General features: G+C 41.0%; 1 protein-coding gene and 1 long non-coding RNA gene across 11 annotated transcripts in view; one reads left to right on the forward strand and one right to left on the reverse strand.

Annotated features, from left to right (window-relative positions):
• DAB2 (DAB adaptor protein 2) overlaps positions 1-836 on the reverse strand; it is a 52,899-nt gene extending 52,063 nt beyond the window's left edge. For 5 of the 10 annotated variants that reach the window (XR_012330659.1, XM_033852816.2, XM_033852817.2 and 2 more), the window contains exon 1: positions 428-835. The gene's annotated coding sequence lies outside the window, so the exon portion shown is untranslated. Of the gene's footprint in view, positions 1-427 lie in introns of all 10 variants that reach the window. The other 5 variants (XM_033852818.2, XM_019930109.3, XM_019930107.3 and 2 more) reach the window with 2 other exon arrangements.
• Positions 837-862: 26 nt separating this feature from the next.
• Positions 863-2,813, forward strand: LOC141278269 (uncharacterized). The gene is made up of 2 exons (XR_012330660.1): positions 863-1,152; positions 2,771-2,813. It is a non-coding gene; the product is annotated as an uncharacterized lncRNA (long non-coding RNA).
• The last annotated feature ends 19,352 nt before the right edge of the window (positions 2,814-22,165 follow it).

Consider the following 22,165-nt stretch of genomic DNA (forward strand, 5'->3'; position numbering starts at 1 on the left):
TCGCGGGCACAAACCAGGTCCCCAGCCTTTGTCACACGGCAAAAATAACCCCCCTTGGAGGAGTTAATTAGGCGGTCAGCAGCCACACCAGCGTCCGATCCGGGCTGCCCACAGAGCTTTTAAACAAGCACACACACACACACACACACACACACACACACACACACACACACACACACACGAGGCGCTTGTTAAATGTCACTAGTTGGACATCTGGATTCCGACCCCAAAGATAAACGCATTTCGTGGGAGCATTCCTCGGATGTCAGGCCACAAAACCGCCTTTTGCCCAAGCACACCGTCTCCTTTCTAAGATGCCCCAGCAGTCCCAGGTCTGCATCCCAACGCGGAGCGGGAGGGAAGCAAAGGAGGGAAAGAGGTCGCCAAAAATGGAGCCAAAGGGAGGAAGGATCGGAAAGCTACTCACAGGCTAGCTAGCGCCTCCGCGATGCGAGCATGACTTCCCGGTGGTGCCTGAGCCTCCTGGCTACCGCGCAGCCGACACGGCGGCCGCGCTTAAATAGCCGCCGGCCCGGGAGCCTCGGAGCCGCGGGCCACTCCCGGCGAGATATGGTTCTAATCAGATGCTGGCAGCTGAGGACTCCCCAGGAATGCGCCGGGATGTTTTTGCTGCCTGGGCTGGGTAACTCCCCCTCAACGTGTCTGCTGAGTCTTCCAAACTTAACTGTTTATTAACTCGAGCTGGGGCCGCGCAGAGGAGCCGGCTCCCGTGGACTGGGAGCCCCACCAGCGCGGGGCGATCGCCCGGAGCCCAGCGAAGGGGAGGAAGAAGGAGTCAGGGCGCCGTCCGGAGCCCAGACTCGCGGGGCTGGGGACAAGGGACAGGGGAGGGTGCGCTTAAGGACAGGAAAGGGAAACTCCGCAGGAAAGGGGTGGGACCCAGCGACCTTCATCTCACAAATTCCTTCTCTGCGTTGCCGCTTCCAGTGATGTGGCGTCCCAAGTCATCCTAACCCGGTAGGGCCCTTTGAACAAAGGGCTGCCTCTACTCCTGACTTTCCTGGCAAGAAGCAGTGGATGCTAGCTCAGATCTGCTGTCGCTACAGTTGCACGTGTGATTGCCCCCTTTAAAGGAATTCGTGTCTCTTTCACGGCAGATGTGGGTGCACTTAAGTGCACCAATTTAAATTGGTGGGTAATCTGTGTGTATATGTAAAACATACTGTATTTATGCATGAAATATAATCCTGTATATACAGATATAAAGACAATACTCTCTATGAAATGGATATAAACAAAAACATGCACGCCTATATAACCTAACTAATTAAGCTATATACTTGGTATAAACAGAGAGATTATATACTGGCTTCTCCCACAGTATGGGCATCCCTGGGTAGACACATAACATGACTTTATCTGCAGTGATTTCTATAGTGTTTCCTATACTTCTAAGAAAAATCTGAAATATGAGAAATAAAATGTTTGAAAATAGTGACATACAGTACTCAGCAGTAGAAGGCACTCCATGGCGTATCTTAGTGGACCTTAACAAGCTGGGGATTCATCTTCTCCGTATTTTAAAATCATGAACACTTGTAAAACATCCCCAGAAGCTTTGTTGATTTCTAAGAGTTATGAAATTATTCTTGTGAAAGTATGTCTATGTTTCCTTCTTTTTTTTTTTTTTTAAGTCTTAGACAGTGTGTACTAAATGTGAAAACAACTAAATTGTGACTTGGATGGGAAGGGGTTATTGATTTTATTGAGTAAGTAACACACAGTGGATTTGCATTTTACCTCTGGAAATTGGGGGTTCAAATCAGGCTCATGGGACACCAGATATGTATTTTGTGGTCCCAGCCTAGATCCGACTGCAAAACCACGTAATTTGGGACAGCTCAGTGTGAGTGACAGTCCCTGCTCTCAAGTAGGTCAGGCTTGGGACAGCCCTGGAGCCAGGCGTGCAGGGCAGCAAAACCTGTCAACGATGAGAATACTACCTCTTTTGACCTTTACTCTTTCTGCCACCTGTCTCATCCCCTCATACCTGGGGAGGTAGAGGTGAGGAGGGTGGTGCTGACAGTTTTCAATATTCCTCTGAGGTAATTTGCTATTATTTAAAAAAAAATGACTTTGTGTGAATGACAAGAGGTATATAAAATTTAGTCTTGGGACTGTATTTATAACATTTGTGCAGAGAAATTTATTTATTTATTTATTTTATACCACATTCTGTGTTTTGTTTTATTATTTTTTTAACATCTTTATTGGAGTATAATTGCTTTACAGTGGTGTGTTAGTTTCTGTGCAAAGAACTTTAATTTTGGTACATTTTAGGACATAGTGCTTTATTTTTAAGATCCAGAAGTACAGAGGGTTGGTTTCCCTTCCAAAAGCTAAGTAGCTGGAAAAATGACAGCAGATTTCAGGCAAACAGAGGCTTTGACAATTTGAAGAAAAAAAAATGGGTCTCTCTTTTAACCTCACTATGTAACACTTTCTCAGAAATGACCACCCACATCTTTTTTTTTTTTAATCGAAAGACTCTTATCAAGAAATGTTGACTTATGTTTGCTCTACCCCACCAAATGGAAGGGATATGTCTAAGAAGCCAGAGGAAGAAAATGATTTCATCTGCCATAACCTGTAGTTTCAAGAGAAGGTTTTGGATGAAAATAGTGCATTTGTGAGCAGTGGGCTCACACACACAGCTGGAAGTGGACAGCTCTGTCATTTCACACAGATATCTTAAGAGTCAACAGTGGAGAACTCTGATTTGACTTGAAGTGTGTTTTTATATCTCTAGGGCTCTGATATTACTCTGGCAGTAATTCAGTATCCTGCTCACATTAAGAAAGAAAGAAAGAAAGAAAGAAAGAAAGAAAGAAAGAAAGAAAGAAAGAGAAAGAAAGAAAGAAAGAGAGAAGAATGAAAATAAATGTAACCCTTTTTATCCCTGGTAGAGCATAGTCTCCTGTCCCATGGAAGTTGTTGGCTTTTCAGTAAATCTAAAATGAACATCCTTGCTCCTGGAGAATCACACCCAAACCCACCCAGACATTAACCCTGCCTAAACCACGGTCTTTTCTTATCACTTCTGAAATTAATGTTTAGACAATTAAGGTGAGGAAAATTGAGTGCAATGTTTGAAAAACTGTGGTCCTTGCATGACTCTTTCTTTGCACAAAACCTGCTTGTGAGGGAAAAGGAAGAAACCCCCCCAAAAAAAACTGACGACTGTTCCCAGCCTAGGAAAGGGGTAGTTAATCCCGTGATGGCTTGCTGAAGAATGCATGGTTTATTATTAAAGTAATCTCTTAAGATTTTCCTGGAATGTGCTTCCACAGCAACTCTGCCTGTGCGAGCTATCCTATGTGTGTGTCTTTTATTCCATAATTAAGCTGTTTTTTTCCCCCTATAGCTCACAGACGAAAGGCTTTCTCTCTCCCTTCTCCAGGTTTTCTCCTATCTCCTTCCCTACTGTTCTTGTTTCCCTTAAACATCCCATTTTGAATCCTGCCATTTCCCATGAATTGTAAATGTTTCTTTAGACTTGGCCATAGGTAGACTGTGCACCTTGATTCCTTGCTGGATGCGTCCAGATGTTCTAATCAAACAAGGACTGCTTGAAGTCTGTGGATCTAGCAAGGTCACATCTTTTTTTTTTTTCCCCTCCCCGGTGTTGTTAAAAAAAAAAAAGAAAAAAAAAAAAAGAAGAGAATAGCTATTGTTCCCAGAAAATGTTCTTTGACCTTCACTCATTCTGCACATTCATAGATGCAGAAAAACTGGCCCTATCAGATTTGGCTGTTGGCAAGGCAGGGCAAACATTGGAGGGTTTTCCCTTTCATCTATCTATCTATCTAAAATCTAAGATATTTGGAGCGTGGTCTACTAAAGGCAGCCTGTTTTATTGGTTTGTTTGTTTTTGTTTTTTCTTTTGTTGGTTGCTTTTGTTTGGTTTCTTGGTTACACCTGTATCGCACCTCAGAACTCAATATTCATTATTTGCTTCTGATGTGAAACATTAGTGAAACTCAGATGTTACCTGAAAAGCTGGAATGTTGTAAAGTGAAGGAAAAATTCAATGTGATAGGTTTACATAACTAGTTACATTTTGCTATAATAAAAATTTTTATAATAAGAAGTTGTAAAGGGGAAAAAGAGTCCTTATAATGAATTACTCGTTAAAATATTATCTTATTTGGAAGGTACGTTGGAAAGAGTTATTAAAAATAAAAATACATGTAATACTACAAAATGCTAATATTAATTATCATTGTAGCAAATGCTTATACAGTTCTCTATCCTATGAACAAGAATCTATCCCCTAGAAATAAAATATACATTAAAAAATACAAAGATGTTACTTGCTGCATTGTCCACAACAGCAGGAACCTGGGAAAAAATTATGTCTGTCAGTAAGGGGATGATTGAATAAATTACAATTCATCTGCACTATGAAATCATATGCAATCATTTAAAAGAATAAAATTGGAGTTGAACCTTGTAATATGGAAGGATTTCTATTAGGTAGTGTTGAGTGAGAAAAACAAGATATAGAAAAAAATGTAAAATATGTTTCTATTTTAGTAATACAAAAAGCAACACTTAGCTATGTAGGTTTGAGTGTGTGTGTGTGTGTGTGTGTGTGTATGCATGGTTATCAGGGACACTAGAGACTAGTGACAATACAGGTTACTGGGGACCCAATGGAGATTAGGGTAGACAGGGGGAGGAGAAGGGTGAGAGCCCTGCAAAAAGGGAAAAGAAATTAAAAGAGCCTGTATGCAGATATAGTTATAGATCTCATTTGTGCATTTAAGTGAAATGATATATCCATAGGTTTGTATAATTAAAAAAAAATACACCAAGTGATTTTAAGATAAGGAGAGAGAAGAGTTGTAAAAGCTATAAAATGGCTTTTCCCTGAGGAGTTTTCCTCAAGGTCTTTCAGAAGTGAGTGTTCATCAGTGCCCTCCTGATCTAATTTGGCCTCTAGAGCACAGTTCTCAAACTTTACTGTTCACCTCAGGCCTCCTGGGAACTTGCTTCCGGGAAAATTCCTGGGTCCAGCCCCAGAGCCTGGAAAGGTGTGTGTGTGTGTGTGTGTGTGTGTGTGTGTGTGTGTGTGTGTGTGTGGTGGGGGGGTTGGTGTGGGAGGAGAGGCATGCAGTGCATGGGAATCTGCAGGTTTAACCAGACCTTCCGGGTGATTCGGATGCTGTGTTTTTGGGGACCCTCTTTGAGAAACACTGAGTTTCTCCTGTGGTCAAGAAGACACTCATTTTGTTCCTCTCTGAGCCCTGAGAACTGTGTGGAGAGGGAAAACAGCAAGGTTGAGAGGAAGCAGGTGCCACTGGTCTTTAGATACTGCCCCTTCTCTCTCCCCTGATTCTCTGCAGCTTCAGCGTCCTGGCTCTGGTGGTGACTTCTCTCCCTGCCCCCTCCCCTGTCAAGACTTGTTTTCAGAGAAGGATCTGATACCAGTCATTTGCATGGACCTGTACCAAGATATTTGCATTTCCAACCATAACCCTTACTTGGTATGAAAGGCACTGCCCAGTGTTAAAAGGATCTCAGACATCAGTAAGAGCAGGGACCGATTTTTTTCCTATTTTTGAGCAGGTGGAGGTGATTGTCAACTCCACTCTGTATCCAGCATAAGGTTACCTAGAAAGAGAAGATTATAGGACCTCCAACTCCTGGAATGGCCCTCTGCTATCCCTGACGTCATTTTACATCTTGGCTTCAAAGGGCCCATTTCGAAAATTGAAGCTGTATATTATGTACATAATTGTTTTTCTGATACAGCAAAGGAAAGTGAGATTTAAGATCAGATCTGGGTTAAAATTCAGGCTCCATCTCTTACCAAACTACAAGATTTCTGCAAGTTTCCTAACTTCTCAAGGACTCAATTTTCTTATCTATAAAATGGGCATGCCCTGTCTTCCCCTCCCATTTGGCTTCTGGTGGGAAGAAAAAGAAGTTATATACCTGGGAGGACTTTGGAAAGTTTGACATTATATAAATACCATAAATTATGCAAAAATTATTCAAAAAATACATTATTGCGGGGGAGGGGGACAAGAAAGGTGCTTTGTCCCAAATGATTTCCGCCACCAACATCAGAAATTCTATCACTAGTAAATCATGTGTTTAGATAATGATGCTCCTCTGGCTGCAGTGAACTTTCCTAAGGCTGATCCCTTGGGCTAATCCCAGACCCTGATTTTCTAACATATTAGTGAGGATTACTTTAATGGATCAGTTTCATCCTGTCAAAGAGAGATGAGTGAATTTCTGCTGAAATGGGGATATTAAAAGCAGGGGAAAGGCAGAAAAATCAGAAAATGAGCACCAACCTCTTTTACTTCGGAGATCTGTTGCTACTACTGAGAAAGAGGTCTCAAAATCTAGACACTCAATTCGATCCAAAACAGATCCCACTCTGCTCCAACTATGGCCACCTGCTGTGCTGGGGTTCCTGGGTTGGCTTAATAATCTCAGTTCTAAACTGGAATCAAGGGGGAATACTATTTGCTGCACTCATTTAATCCTCAGGCTCAAAATCACTTCTTAATTAAAGAATGAAGGGAAACCATGTCTGGACTCCAGGGTAATTTAACTCCCTAATTATTATTATTTTTTTGGCGGCATGGCTTGTGGGATCTTAGTTGCCTGACCAGGGATGGAACCTGGGCCCCCTGCAGTGGAAGCATGAAGTCCTAACCACTGGACTACCAGGGAATTCCCTCCCTAATTACTTTGAAGCTCAGGTATACGTGTGTGCCCACGCTCATGTGCATTTTCTGAAGAGGTGCACCACAGATTTCACTGGATAATCAAAGGACCCCATGGCGTAAAAGAAGATTAAATTCCATTGCATTTTGGTTGTCTAGTCACATTCCTCCTATTCATTTTTATCTGACGATTTTTATCTGAGTGTTTTGTACCAATCTGATTTGTGTCCTCACAACATCATTGTCAAACAGGTTAGGGCAAGCATTCCTTTTTCTAAAGGTTAAGAAATATAAGCACAGAAACCTTGATGTACTTCTGTTTACAAAGTTAGAGACAGAGCTAGAACTATTACTCAACTTTCCTGAATGACCTAGAATGTACGGCTTACGTAGTCATGACCCAACCACTTAGGGTTTACTGTTTCCTGTATCGGTCTGTCCAATATCTGCTGTAGATACCCCTTCATGCAAAAGACACTGGCAAATGGAAGAGTGTCCAGAGCAGGGCCACTTGGACAGTAAGGGAATTTTCTTGGGGACTGAGAACTACTGGATGGCTGCCAGCATGGCCTGACTGAATCGGGCGCTTTTTGCCAGGGGCTGGGAGTGGAGATCTATGGGTAGTAGAGCTCTTTCCGAGTATCCGAAGGCCTGCCCTGTAGAAAGTAGATTAGACTCTTCTCTTTGGCCACAGAAGATAGAAGGGGATCCTTTGCTGGGTTAAATAGTGTTCCCCCCAAGATTCATGTCTACCCTGGAACTTCAGAATGGGCCTTACTTGGAAAGAAGGTCTATGTAAATGTAATTAGTTAAGATGAGTTCAGTTGGATTATATGAAGTCTCATCTCCTTCAATGAAACCTTTTTATCTGCCTTGTGATACTTTTTGGTCAGAATTTCTTGGCTTTTTGTTATATCCTATTTTCATTTAGCATAACTCTGGAACCAGTGTATCTAGGTGTGAATCCCAGCTCCACAGCTTACCAAATGTGAGATCTGAGAATTGCTGAACTTCTCTTCAGTAAAGCGAGGGAAATAATAGAACTTCCTTCATAGTGTTGTTATGAGGATTAAACAAGTCAATTTGTCTAAAAGACTTGTAGTCGTAGTTAGCACAAGTAGAGTGCTGATGAAAACGTGCTTTTTGTCTGAATATCTTAAAAGAATAATTTCTAAAATATCAAGTAATTTTGAAAATAAGCTTACCCTAAACCTCAGAAATTTCTCTTCTAAATAAGCTTAGAAGAACTCTAACTCATTTGCGAAGAAATATGTCTAAGAACGCTTAGAATAGCAAAAAGTAGAAGCAACTTAAGTGTCCATCATTTGGACAGCAGATAAACAAATTGTGGTGCAGGCATCCTTTGGGAATACCCTAACAATAATAGCAATGACATGGATGTATGACCCAGATCTGCTTGCATCAACACAGATGAACTGTGTAAGCAGAGCAAGGTATAGATGAACACGTAAATACTTCATAGACGGTTTAAAATGCAAAAAATAAAACTGTGCATTAGAGACACGATACTCATATAAATGAATACAAAGGTGCCTGGGGATGATAAGTCACAATTTCAAGATGGTGCTTTCCTTTGAGAGAAGGAAGAGAGATAAATAAAAGAGAGGTCCAATCATGCTGATAATTTTTTTTCTAAGACTTGCCGCAGGGTGCATGGATATGTACTGTTTTACTTTTATGGCTTTTTTTTGCGGTACGCGGGCCTCTCACTGCTGCGGCCCCTCCCGCTGCGGAGCACAGGCTCCGGACGCGCAGGGCCAGCGGCCACGGCCCACGGGCCCAGCCGCTCCGCGGCACATGGGATCCTCTCGGACCAGGGCACGAACCCGTGTCCCCTGCATCGGCCGGCGGACCCTCAACCACTGCGCCACCAGGGAAGCCCCTTTATGGCTTTTTTATATAGACTCTCTTCTAAGCACATTATAGATATTACCTTACTTAATCCTTATAACAATCCTGTGAGGTAAAACCTGTATTATTTTCTCCATGTTACAGATTAAGAAACTGAGGAAACTGATGAACATAACAGGCTAAAAAAAAGCCAAAGCCAGGTTTGAAAGCCAGGAAGTGTGGTTCCAAGGTCTGTGAATTAACCCCTATGCGATCCTGACTCCTGTTAGAAGTTATGGAGAAATGAGAAGGCTGTAAGTGACACGGACTCTCCAGCACAACTCTGGAAGGCACGCCAGTCACTTCCGCTTGCTGGTTCCTGCGGCTGCTCTGCCCCTCCGCTGCCCCCCACACACTCGGGCTTCACACCTCATCTCTCCTTGCTCTTCTCCCCTCCCTGGATCTATGACCTCATTCGGATTCATTTGTCTGTCTCTGATCATGACTTCAGCATCGTTCCAGGCCATCTCTGGTGTCTAGATGTTGAGCACAAGGAGAAGCCTTGGGTCTGGCCCTTTTGGACAGTGGTCATGAGAAGGAGAAGAGAAAATGGGAAGTTATACACTCCAGCTGAGGACAGCAGTGATGAGGCCCTGCAAAGGAGTGTTTCTTTGAGAAAGGTTTTAAGAGAGATTGGGCAGGAGTAGAGGTGGTAGCAGGTGTGCGTGTGTGTGTGCGTGTGTGTGTGTGTGTGTGTGGTGTTGGTTCAGGATATAAGCTGCTGTTTGGTTCAGGATATAAGCTGCTGTTTTTTAAAAGAAATACTGGTGGGGATCTGGGCCCCGCTCTATATCCACGCAGTGACCACTTACGTGACAGCCACCAGTTCTCCCCTATCTCAGGACCAATCAGGGAATTCTGCCTCCCCATTCCCTGTCTCAGGCCTCATCTTCCTCATCTGTAAAATGGGGATAATCAACACTCTCTCACCTGCTGTTGAAGGACAAAATGAGATGACACCAGTAAAGTGTCATGACATCCCCAAAAGGATGTTTCTAACTCCTTTGGTCCCCTCCCTGCTAAGGATGGCTGCCACATTAGCAGCCATTAGCCCCAAGTTCAGAGCGGGCTACAATGGGAGTAGGGGGCGTGGTACCGAAGGCCTTCAGGGACGCTCAGCCTTTAGATCAGGGTCGGCAGCCTAAGAGTGTCCAGTGGGTCAGTGCTGATGCCGCCTTCTGGGTTCTGTGAAAGCAAGTGCCCCTGAAGAACACCAGGGATTTGTCTTGTCTTGGACCTGGTGAAGGAAGTTAGAGATGTGAGTATGAAAAGAACGTGGGGGTCAACAGGCCTCCAGCACGTCTGGGATAGTGGATCCTCAGGCACGCCCATTGTTCCTGCAATCCCTGAAAGCTCCACAGTCTTCCACATCAATAGGTCTCAGCAGAATAGCCTCTGCTAGAGTGGCCTCCCCACTCCCTTCCCCTGGTCCAGTGCAGGGGTAGGCAGTACAGCGTAGGGCATGGATTCTCCAATGTTGGCCCATTTCAGAGTCTCCAGGAAGGTGGAATAAATGCACATTCCCAGGTCCTACCTCAGAGGTTCTGATTCAGCGGGTCTTTGGAGAGGCCCAGGAATCTGCCTTTTTTTTCTTTTACTTCTTTTTCATATTATATTTTTTCCAGTTTATTGAGCTATAATTGACATATAACATTGTATTAGTCCAAGGTACAAAACATAATATTTGATATATGCATACACTGTGAAGTGATTGGCACAAGTTTAGTTAGTATCAATCACTCACGTAGTTAACAAAAATTTTTTCTTGTGATGAGAACTTTTAAGATGTACCCTCTTAGTGACTTTCAAATATACAATAGAGTGCTGTTGACTGTAGCTACCATGCTGTACATTTATATCCTCAGAGGTTATTTATCTTATGACTGGAACATTCTACCTTGTGACCACCTTCACCCATTTCCCTCACCCCCTGCCTCTGGCAACTGCCGGTCTGTTCTCTGTTTCTGTGAGTTTGGTTTTAATAGATGAAATGTATAAGTGGGATCATACAGTATTTGGCTTTCTCTGTCTGACTTGTTTCACTTGGCATGATGCCCTTAAGGTCCATCCATGGTGTCACAATGGCAGGATTTCATGCTTTTTTATGGCTGAATAATATTCAATTTATCTGTCGATGAACACTTGGGTTGTTTCTATATCTTGGCTGTTGTAAATAATACTGCAATGAACAACCCAAGTGTCCATCAACAAATAAATGGATAAACAAAATGTGATATATCCATATAATGGAATGTTATTCAGCCATAAAAAGGAACAGAGTTGTGATACATGCTACTCTGATACATGTGGATGAACCTTGGAAGCATTGTGCTAACTGAAGTGAGCCCGACACAGGGGGATAGATATTGTGTTATTTCACTTATATGAAATATCTAGAATAGGCAAATTCATGGAAACAGAGAGTAGATTGGAGCTTGCCAGGAGCTAGGTGGAGAGGATGTGGAATGGGGCGTTATTGTTTAATGGGTACATATTTTATGTTTGGGGTGATTAAAAAAAAGCTCTGGAAATAGATAACGGTAATGGTTGCCCAGCATTGTGAGAGTAATGAACACTTCTTAATTGTATACTTAACAATGGTTAAATTACATATTTATGCTATATGTGTTTTACAGCAAATGAAATAATTTTAAAGTGGCAAAAAAAAGAAATCCTGGTGGAAGATACAAGGCGTGGGGATGATTCAAAATAACCCATAACCCTCAAACAATTTCTCCTTGGCTTTCAGAGGTCATCACTCCATCTAGATGAAGGTATCCTGATTTTTCCCTATGGCAAGGAAAGCATACTTACTTTGGTTAATATTCAGGCTGTTTCCTCTCCTAGTCTCTCCTTGGTGAAAGAGCATTCCTCCAGGCCAGCCAGGCAATTGGCCTGCCTCTGCCAGGATTGCTGTGGCTTTGATCTTCCGTGGAGGAACCGAGCTCACCAAAGGTGTACTTGCTGAAGAAACACCACCTGCCAAAGCTAGGCTAGGTGTGTTGGTGTTTAGGGAAAACCAGTCTAGAACTCTGCAGTTGCAGGTGAGTGCGCTTAAGTCCTATAGTCATTTTGCTGAGGCCAACCAGGAAACGTGTAATCATAAACTTTAAATGTGTTTATCTGTCAAGCGGACACTTTCTATTATTTCGTTTTATATTGAGGCAGTCCTTAAACTACTGTTAGACATTAACTATACTTAGTAATTTGGTAACACTTTGCCCCTCCCGCATCTCCACCCCTCCCCCATCTCCGCCCCTCCCCCATCTCTGCCCCCCACCCCACACCTTTATATTTAGTTGTGATTGAGTTATAGGCAATAGTATGTTGGTAAACCAGGTCTCTGAGAAAGAAAGCTCCGCTTTAGTGTGTTAGCTGATTTCCACGAGGTAACTACACCCACCAGGGCTTATGTCAAGGTATGATGTGACGTCACATCACTGAATGTAGAGATGGAAAGATCTGCTCTTGTGAGCATGGGTGCCGGCTGTAGCACAGCCCTGGTATAAGGCATGTACTAGGCTCTTTCTCTCCCAATACCTTCATTACTGAAGGGTCTATTTTCACAATATTCCTGGTCAATAACCATCGGTTAAATTGATGAATCAACTACCTATAAATGAAGAATGTTTCTCTGGAACAAGATCTGGGCCATAATGATTAGATACGGAAACAGAATAACGACTTTTCCTAATTCACACTGTAGTACAATGAAAATCACATGGGATTGAGATTAAGTGTGTATAAATTCAAACTCTGGCTCTGTCGTTAACTGTTCATATGACTGGATGAATTGCTTAACTTCTCTGAACCTTAAACTTCTTATGTGTAAAACGGGAAACAATGCTTGTGGTACAGGTTTATTTTCAGGATTAAATGATATAATAATGGATGTGAGATAACAAATTCTTGGCAAATAACTCACATTCTTCTCATTTGAAGATTTTCTTATAAAAAGAATTCTTAAACTTTTGGTGCTGCCTCCACTGTCTGGGGGTGAGTACTAACAGGTGACAAAACACTCGATAATGTAGTAGATAGGTATTGATGGAAACAGATTGGAACTTTTTAATTTATAGTTCTTATTATCTGATAGCCTCCAACTGCCTCCACTGTGGTCCAAACTATCATCATTCCGCACATGGATTATTGAAATAACCTCTCACTACTTATGCTCTTATCCCTCCCACAGTCTATTGTCATCAGAGGAGAGAGTGATTCTCACGAGAAAGGTCCAATAATATCACACATTTGTTTAGAACCTTTCAAAACTCCTTCTCCATCAAAGTCAAAGCCAGAGTCTTTAGAAATGGCCTCCACGGCTGTATTGACCGCCCTCCACCCCCGTGCTATGTAACTGCCACTCTTACTGACCGTCCCCTCACTTGCTTCACTCACCAGGCCTGTTCACATCTCAGACCTTCACACTTGTTATTCTCTGCCTGGACTGTCTTTCTTCAGATTCATGACCAGTTAGCTCTCTAACTACTTTAGGTAGTTGCTCAATCGTCACCTTCTCATGGAGAGTACTTTTGACCATTGTACTGGGTTGAATAGTGTCCTCCAAAAATTCATGTCCAGCCTGGAACTTGTGAATGTGACCTTATTTGGAAATAAGGTTTTTGCAGACGTAATCAAATTAAGATAAGGTCATACTGAATTGGGATGGACCCTAAATCCAACAACTGGTGTCCTTATAAGGAAAAGGAAATTTATGGAATCTAAAAAACAAACAAACAAAAAATGAACAAACAACAAAACGGAGTTATAGATACAAAGAACAAAACAGGTAGTTGCCAGAGGGGACAGGGGTTGGGAGAGAAAAGAAATAAGTGGGGGAGATTGAGAAGTACAAACAACTTCTTCTTCTTCTTCTTTTTAAAATTTTGGCCACTCTGCATGGCTTGTGGGATCTTAGTTCCCGAACCAGGGATCAGGGATCGACCCGTGCCCCCTGCAGTGGAAGCATAGAGCCCTAATCACTGGACCATGAGGGAATTCCCGAGAAGTACAAACTTCTGGCAGCAAAATAAATGAGTCATGGATATGAAATGTACAGTGTGAATAACTATGTAATATCTTTGTATGGTGCTGTATTGTAATTAGACTTACTGTGACCATTTTGAAATGTATGGAAATATACATTTCTGTGTGTGTGTGCGTGTATATGTTGGGTAACAGGAGATAACATAGTGCTATGGGTCAATTATACTTCAAAAACAAACAAGCAAAGGAACTCAGAAGAAGAGATCAGATTTGTGGTGACCAGATGTGGAAGGTGGGGGAGGGAGAATTGGATGAAAGCAATCAAAAGGTACAAGCTTCCAGTTATAAGTGCTAGGGATGTAATGTACAACATGATAAAGATAATTAGCATGGCTGCATGTTATATATGAAAGCTGTTAAGAGGGTAAATCCTAAGCCTTCTCATCTCAAGGAAAAAAAATTTTTTTCTATTTCTTTAATCTTATATCTATATGAGATGATGGACGTTCATTCAACTTATTGTGATAATCATTTCATAAGTCAAATAATTCTGTTGTTTACCTTAAAATTATAGAGCTGTATGTCAATCATATCTCAGTAAAACTGGAAAGAAACAGAAACAAAAGGGAAGTTTAGACACAAGACACATAGGGAGGAAGGCGAAGTGAAGATGGTGGCAGAGGTTAGAATGATGCTGCCGCCAGCCTAGGTAACCACAGATTGAGGCTGTTAACAGAAGCCAAGGGAGAAACATGAAAGTGATTCTTCCCTAGAGCCTTCGGAAGGAGCAGGGCCCCCAATGCCTCCTTGATTTCAAACTTCTAACCCCCAGAACTATGAGAGAATCAAATTCTCTTGTTTTAAACCACCTAGATTTTGGTAGTTTGTTACAGCAGCCCCGGAAAGCAAATAAAATCATTTGATTTCAAATTACTGCCCCTCTACCTTCTACCTCCTACATAGCTTCTGATTTACATTTCTCCATAGCACCTCTCACTAACTGACAAGAGCCTGATGGTTTCTAAATTTCCCTTGAGCAATATGGTTCATGACTGTGGCGATTAGCAAATCACTGTAGTCTCCAAACGTGACTTAACTTTCCCTTCTCACCTTCTCTTCCAACTGGAAATGTTTATCCCTACATGTGTGACATTGCTTCCTTAGTAAGGGGAATACCTGCTAAACTCATCTAACTTCTACTGTTCCTCCTGTCTCAGGTTCAAGAAAATAGCTGTGTGTAGTTACTGCACCAATACAGATCCATTAAAACAAATAAGACCAAAAAGAGAGAGTATATGTTATTTAATGTGAGGACTGAATTTCTAGTATGTCTGGAATATGCGCCTGCTATAACCTATATATGGCATATAGACAGACCAAATTGATTTCTTGCCATTTGATGCTTTTTCAAAGATCACTTCTGTGAGATACTGTAGGAAGTACCCAGCTAACTATGAAGTATATTTGAAGCAGACTGAATCTGAGAAAGCCTCTAGATACATCTACCAGTTTAGGGGAGATACACATATAGTGAATCAAATTAGATGACACCACCAGGCATGTAAGCCAAACCCAGAATGCGGCACATGCTACAGAAAAAGCCTGCTTTCTTCAACAAGTCAATGGTATTAACAAAATGGAGTGGGGTGGGTGGGAAAGACCTCTATAGATTTACGAAGACAAGGAAAAAACTATGCAATTTTGTGAGTCTTGTATGGATTCTGATTCTAGCAAACAAACATTAAAAAATATTTCTGAGGCAGAAAAATTGGAATTTTAGAAGATACTAAGGAATTATTAATTTTGCAGGTGTGTGAATGCATTGTCCTTATGAGTTAGAGATGTAAAGTGTTTACGGGTAAAATGATAACCTACTCCATCCCCCAAAATGAGGGAGAAGAGACAAAACAAGATTGTTGAAGCAGAGTGATGGGTATATGGGGGTTCTGTATACAATTCTCTCTATTTTGGTTTATATTTGAAAATTTCCGTAATAAGAAAAGTTAAAGATCACTGCTACCATTAGGTGTTCCGTGGAGTTTGTTCATTCCATTTTTCCATGGGCTAGTTACTGTTGGGCTACCAGTGAGTGCTGTAGATAAACAAGCCTTAACTTACCCTAGGAGTTCCATGATTTAGCTCAGAGAACTTTTCACATGGAGCTATTTTATAGGAAAACCAATATTCTGTCAGTGTTGAGAAGCTCAGGAATCAGACTCCGGATATAATAGTGCCCCGTGTCTGAGAGGGTGATTTTGTTTTACCCTAATTCCTGTCCAGAGGGGATCCAGACATCTGTGTTTGCTGGAGGAGTACCTTCTGGGCTGAATGATCAACTAAGTCATACCCACCACCCTCCACTCAACATTAGGCCTTATCAGCAAGCCCAGGCCTGGCCCCTTCTTTGACGCCCCTATGGTCCCAAGATTTTTTTCCTCTGGGTTACTGACTTCAGGCTGTAGTCAGATGACTTGCAGAAGGACCTTGTCTCTCCTGTCTGCTTCACACCACGGGGGTGAGAACAAATAGGTGCAAAGTCTGTTTGGCTTCTGAGCCCTAGACAGAGGCCCATAGTGCTGTCATGTGCTTGTCTGATGAGATGTTCCAGAGTTTGTTTTTTCTTTTTTCTGGCTTCATAAAGTCAGGAAATCAACCACAGTGCTTCAAGTAGATTTTTTTTTCAGGGGTGTCTTTGGTAATCAGGATATGGCTACCAAAGGCAATTCTACATTGTAAAGTTACTGCTGATATTGTGGGGGCGGGGAGAGGTGTGAGGGATTTCACTTCTCTTCCTTTTCCTCCTGTTGCTCAAGAGTTGTGGCACCTCTGTCAAGGGCAGAAGAGGGATGGGATAGAACTCAGAAATTGTTTGACCTCGATGAAGGCGATGCTGGTTATGCGTTCTCTGCATGCAACTTTATAGTTTAATAGACTTTCAAATATATTCTTATTTGATCCTAATATTCATCTTGCAAGTTAAACCAGTATAACCGTCTCCATTTTAAGGATGATACAATTATATCTCAGAAAAGTCAGGGAACTCCTTCAAGTGCACTTAGATTGCTTGTGACGGTGCCAAGATTCAAACCAATTCTTCTAAGTCTTATTACCCCACCCAGTGACCTTTCAACTACTCTGTATGACCTCTTAAACATTTGATGAAAAGCAAGGAAGAAGCGTATAGATATTAGAGTTTTAAAATTATCCATGTCTTCATTAACACAGATGCTGTGAACTTAGCTATGTTTTATTACTATTATTATTATTAGTGCTAGACACATTCTCTTTTTAATCTCCGAGAATCTCTGGGCATTATAATGTAAAATCATAGAGTCTTCTATTTTGCCTAAAATATTTTCATTGGATCCGAATATTATTTTGGTACCGTATATAATATACGGCACAATTCAGGGCTGTCTCCAAACAAGTTGATTAATTGCTAGACAAAGGTAGGATCCTCTGGCTTATGCCTGCCATCAAAATAGGAAAACTGTCCTTGGTTATTTGGATTAACGTAAGTCTCAGAGTAGTGGTAAGTAGTGGTAAGTCAGCACACTTGTCCCTTATGAATGAGGACTGCCCGGAGATGTGAGGGGAATATTAACATCTCTTCATGGCCATCTGGTTCTTCTTAGCTGAGAAATGCTCACTGATTATGGCACTCCTAAGCAAAGCCCATAAAAGAGATATAGCCTTCGATCCAAGCAAGAAAAGCAATGTGAGGAAATAGAGGTAGGGTTGGCAAAGAAGTGTTTATTCACACAAAAAAGTAAAGCCTGAGATGAATCAGGTGGAAAACTTACTCTTTGGATTGGGAAAACTTTGGGGTTGAAGTTATCTTTTTTAAGAATTTGTACTCTTTTTATTTGTGGCTGCTTTGGGTGCTGTGCACAGGGTTTCTCTAGTTGCGGCATTTGGGGGCTACTGTTTGTCGCGGTGAGTGGGCTTCCCATTGTGGTGGCTTCTTTTGTTGCAGAGCGCGGGCTCTAGGCATGCGGGCTTCAGTAGTTGCAGCACGTGGGCTCAGTAGTTGTGGCTCACGGGCTCTAGAGTACAGGCTCAGTAGTTGTGGTGCACGGGCTTAGGAATTTGCCTGAGGTCGCATAGGTAGTAACCCAGAATTTGTCAGGCAGTTCTTTTTATTTTATAAATTTATTTATTTTTGGCTGCATTGGGTCTTCATTGCTGTGCATGGGCTTTTCTCTAGTGGTGGAGAGAGGGGGCTACTCTTTACTGTGGTGCGTGGGCTTCTCATTGCGGTGGCTTCTCTTGTTGTGGAGCATGGGCTCTAGGCGTATGGGCTTCAGTAGTTGTGCTGAAGTTGCTCCGCAGCATGTGGGATCTTCCCAGACCAGGGATCAAACCCGTGTCCCCTGCATTGACAGGCGGATTCTTAATCACCGCGCCACCAGGGAAGCCCGAAGAATTTGTACTCTTTATTATTATTGAATAGTCTCCAAGTTGAACTACCATGTAAGTCCAGACACAACAAAAATTCAAGAATTTTTTTTTAAAGCAATAAAAGTATTATGTTAAGTAAAGAAGTAAGTAGATATACCTGTTATTTATCTGAATGGATCTTCTTAAAATATAATAGAAGACACTGTAAAGAACACAAAAGCTAATGAGGACACAAAATCATAGGATAATTTACTTAACAAAGAAGGTTGAAGTTTGAGATTTCTCAGTAGAAAAGATACTCTTTTTCAATCCAATAGAGGGTACACTGGGCTGAGGTAGAGTTGACATGGTGATTAATACTGTCCCAGTCACTACTTTGTGTCCTGTGGCAAATGACTGATCTCTACATGTGGCATTCTTCAATTTGAAAAATACCTGTCCTGCATATTGTGATTAAAGAGATAAAATCAATCATGAGAGAAATGTTATATAGAACACTTCTACTGTTGGAAGACCTCTCATTACACATTTTTGGTGTGAAAGGAGAATGAAACATATGTTTCTGCTTTCAACTGGTTTATGTAAATCATCAAAATTTTAAATTGCAGATAATTTGACAATGCTCTGAGTTAGAGATCATTTTACTTTTTAGGGGACCCTCAACATGCTTAGTTAGCAAGATTTATGTTTATTAACCTTTCTCCAAATTACAAATGAAAGATCAGGCAGAGAAAGATGTTCTTATTGCATTGAGTATACAATATGTCTACAGAGTCTAAATAAATACATGTCCCAAAGCAGCTGGCATTGGAAATTGAAAGTGGATTATGACTCATTTACCAATAATGATATTAGATGATTCATATTTATCTCCTAGCAACTAAATACTATGGATAGGTAAAGAAAAATTCTGAATCTGACTTTAATCACTACTATTATTATAACATATATAAACAGAGTGTTTAAAAATGTATCCAAATATATAATCTCCTTTCAGTTATAAACATTATGCAGACCCAACTAGTGGATTATACAGTGATGAAGCCAAAATATTCCAATTCAACCTTCTAGGAAGTAATCCAATGAAATAGATTTTTTTCTCTTATTATGTCTACAGGCAGCTATGAAATATTGAGTAGACTTTTTAACCCTTCTGATAGCTGTAGGATTCCTCACAAAAAATGTTATTCTGGCACTATTCCCAATTGTACTCTTTCATGCTTCCCTCTTTGTATCAATTAGAGGTTGATGTTTGTAATAACCAAAACCAGAGTTTCTCTTAAAATAGTTAGATTTTATCATACAACATGATATGAAACTGATTTAATAGAATAAGAAACATTCTGCTTCTTGGGGATATGTTTTGGAAGTTACTAAATATTAATCAATGTGTCCGGAATTCTTGGCCTAAACACCAGGATTTACTTTCTCTTCAGCTTAAAGTTGAGGTAGAGAATGAATACTCCTTTAAGAGTTACTATAGCAATACAGTTTTGCATTTGAAACCGTAAACATTAATGAAATCTCGGAAGGTGACACCTTGCAAAAACATTTCAGTTATTCTGAATAAGACTTGAAACAACATTTAACTCTGGAAGAAGGCAGGAGGCTTGGACATCCAAGGAATGCTGCTTCTATTAGAAAGCGGGCCTAAAATGAAATGGAAATCATATTTCCTTTCATTGCCCTCCCTCCACTCTCTTTCTCTCTCTCTCTCTCAAAAGAGAAAGAAAGGGAAAAAAAGCAAAGAAAGAAAGACAAGCTGAATCAAACAAAAGCTGTTGGGACATATTTTAGGAATGTTGCATGCATATGTGTGTGTGTTTATGATTGTGTGGGTATGTGTATGTTGGATTTCAACTAGAGAGTATTTTCTACATCTCCACAATTTCTACACCAGCTTAAAACCCAATAATATTTAATCACTTCCATAAAAATGCCAAAATAAGAAAAACATGCATGAAAAAGGCAGCAATAAGAAGAAGGCATGCTATATATGATATAGCTGACCACAAACGTCATTCACAAAACAAGCAAGTGGCCTAACCAGGAATTTTCCAAATGCTTTTTTTGGGAGATGTTAACTCCCATACAGAGAGCTTCAAAATAGAAGAGGAAAATGACAGGTTAGCACAGACCCTTTTTACTGATTTATCCCTAAAATAAAGACCACAGCTTGAATTAAAATGCAAGTCCCCAGAGGGTGCTTATGAGAAAGCATCATAAATACAAATAATAATTTAGCATGCCAACCTTTTTCAGAGGAACAAAAACCCAGTTCCGACCAGGAGACCTCTGTGTAAGCCACTGGCCCTGCTCTTTCAACCTGGCCCAGCCCTCCTGGTTTTGGAAGCTTTTCTACTTCTGACTCTGTTCACTTTTCCTTTTGGTGTTTTAGAGAATGATAGAGTTTATCCAACAGGAAATACTGGAATAGTTTTTGCAAGACCTCCATTTCTCCACCACTGGCTTGAGCAAGAATAAGGACTACCATGTGGTGGTGTTGAATTTTGCTAAGAGAGCTTTGAGGCATTATACATAACATCTGTTTAACTTTAGCTGCATTTGGGGAAAATTGAAATGGTATGCATATTACCTAGAACCATAGACTTTCAGGATCCTAAAGAACCCCATCCAGTCCAGTCTCCCAGCCAGCGCTTACATTTCTTCTACAGTACCCTCCCTGCCCTAAGAAGTTATTCACCTTACCCTAGAACACTCTCAGCAAAGGGGATGTCCTGAGGCATTCTGTTGTGTCTTTACTTAGCTTAAATACCTTTTCTGTTTGATTCTCATCAAAAGCAGATACAGGAGAAGATTCAGCCTCCTTTTGCAAGCTACAGGTTTTGCTTGCATCTTTGTTTTTTAAGGCTCAGAGACATTGCATAAAACTAACCCAGATGTCAGCTGATGTATTATGAACTTAGAGTGGGAACCTTGAGTTCCTTCCTATCTCTCTGTGGATTCTGGAGGGGAAATGATTTACAGTTTTCTTGGCTGGCTTGGAGCTCATGTTTCTGCTACTTTTTTTTCAGTTCACTGTTCACCCTGCTGCTCCTTGTCTGCCTTGTCTGTTTTGCACCATGTCAAACTCAACATCCTTCCTTGATCATATCACTGTACGGCATATGAAACCCACGTAAATAAAGACGTTTGTGATACAGCAGTCTTTTCTGAAGGTGTATGGAAGTGAAATGGGATTTATTTATTTATTATTTATTTTTATTTATTTATTTTGCGGTACACGGGCCTCTCACTGTTGTGGCCTCTCCCGTTGCGGAGCACAGGCTCCGGACGCGCAGGCTCAGCGGCCATGGCTTACGGTCCCAGCCGCTCCGCGGCATGTGGGATCTTCCCGTACCGGGGCCCGAACCCGTGTCCCCTGCATCGGCAGGCGGACTCTCAACCACTGCGCCACCAGGGAAGCCCCTATTTATTTATTGTTTAAGGTGTTCTTTTTTTCTTTCTGGTTGTATTGAGGTATAGTTGACATACGGGACTGTATAAGTTTGAGCTGTACAGCAGAATGATTTTACCTACATTATGAAAGGATTATCACAGTAAGCTGAATGAACATCCATCATCTCATATAGATACAAAATTAAAGAAATAGAAAAAAAAATGTGGTTTCCTTGTGATGAGAACTCTTAGGATTTACTCTCTGAACAACTTTCATATATAACATACAGCAGTGTTAATTGTATTTATCATGTTGTACATGACATCCCTAGCACTGATAACTGGAAATTTGTACCTTTTTACTGCCTTCATCCAATTTCCCTTCCCCCTACCCCCTGCCTCTGGTCACCACAAATTTGGATATCTTTTTCTATGAGTTCTTTCTTTCCTCCCACCCCCCTCCCCTCTGGCAAGCACTTGTTTACTCTCTGTATCTATAACTCTGTTTGTTTTGTTATGTTTGTCAGTTGCTTTGTTTTCTTTTTAGATTCTACATATAAGTGAAATCATACAAAATTTATCTTTCTCTGTTTGACTTGTGTTGAATATACACTTTTTATTTGATGTACATATATTAATTAAATATATATTTTAATAGATATTAAAATTCATATATATTCATTTGGACATATATACAACACAATATATATTTGAAGGTTAGAATCCCTATTGTTAAAAGTCTTATTCTTTGCTCCTTTATA

This window comes from Tursiops truncatus, chromosome 3 (genome assembly GCF_011762595.2).
Source record: "Tursiops truncatus isolate mTurTru1 chromosome 3, mTurTru1.mat.Y, whole genome shotgun sequence".
NCBI classification, from domain to species: Eukaryota; Metazoa; Chordata; class Mammalia; order Artiodactyla; family Delphinidae; genus Tursiops; species Tursiops truncatus.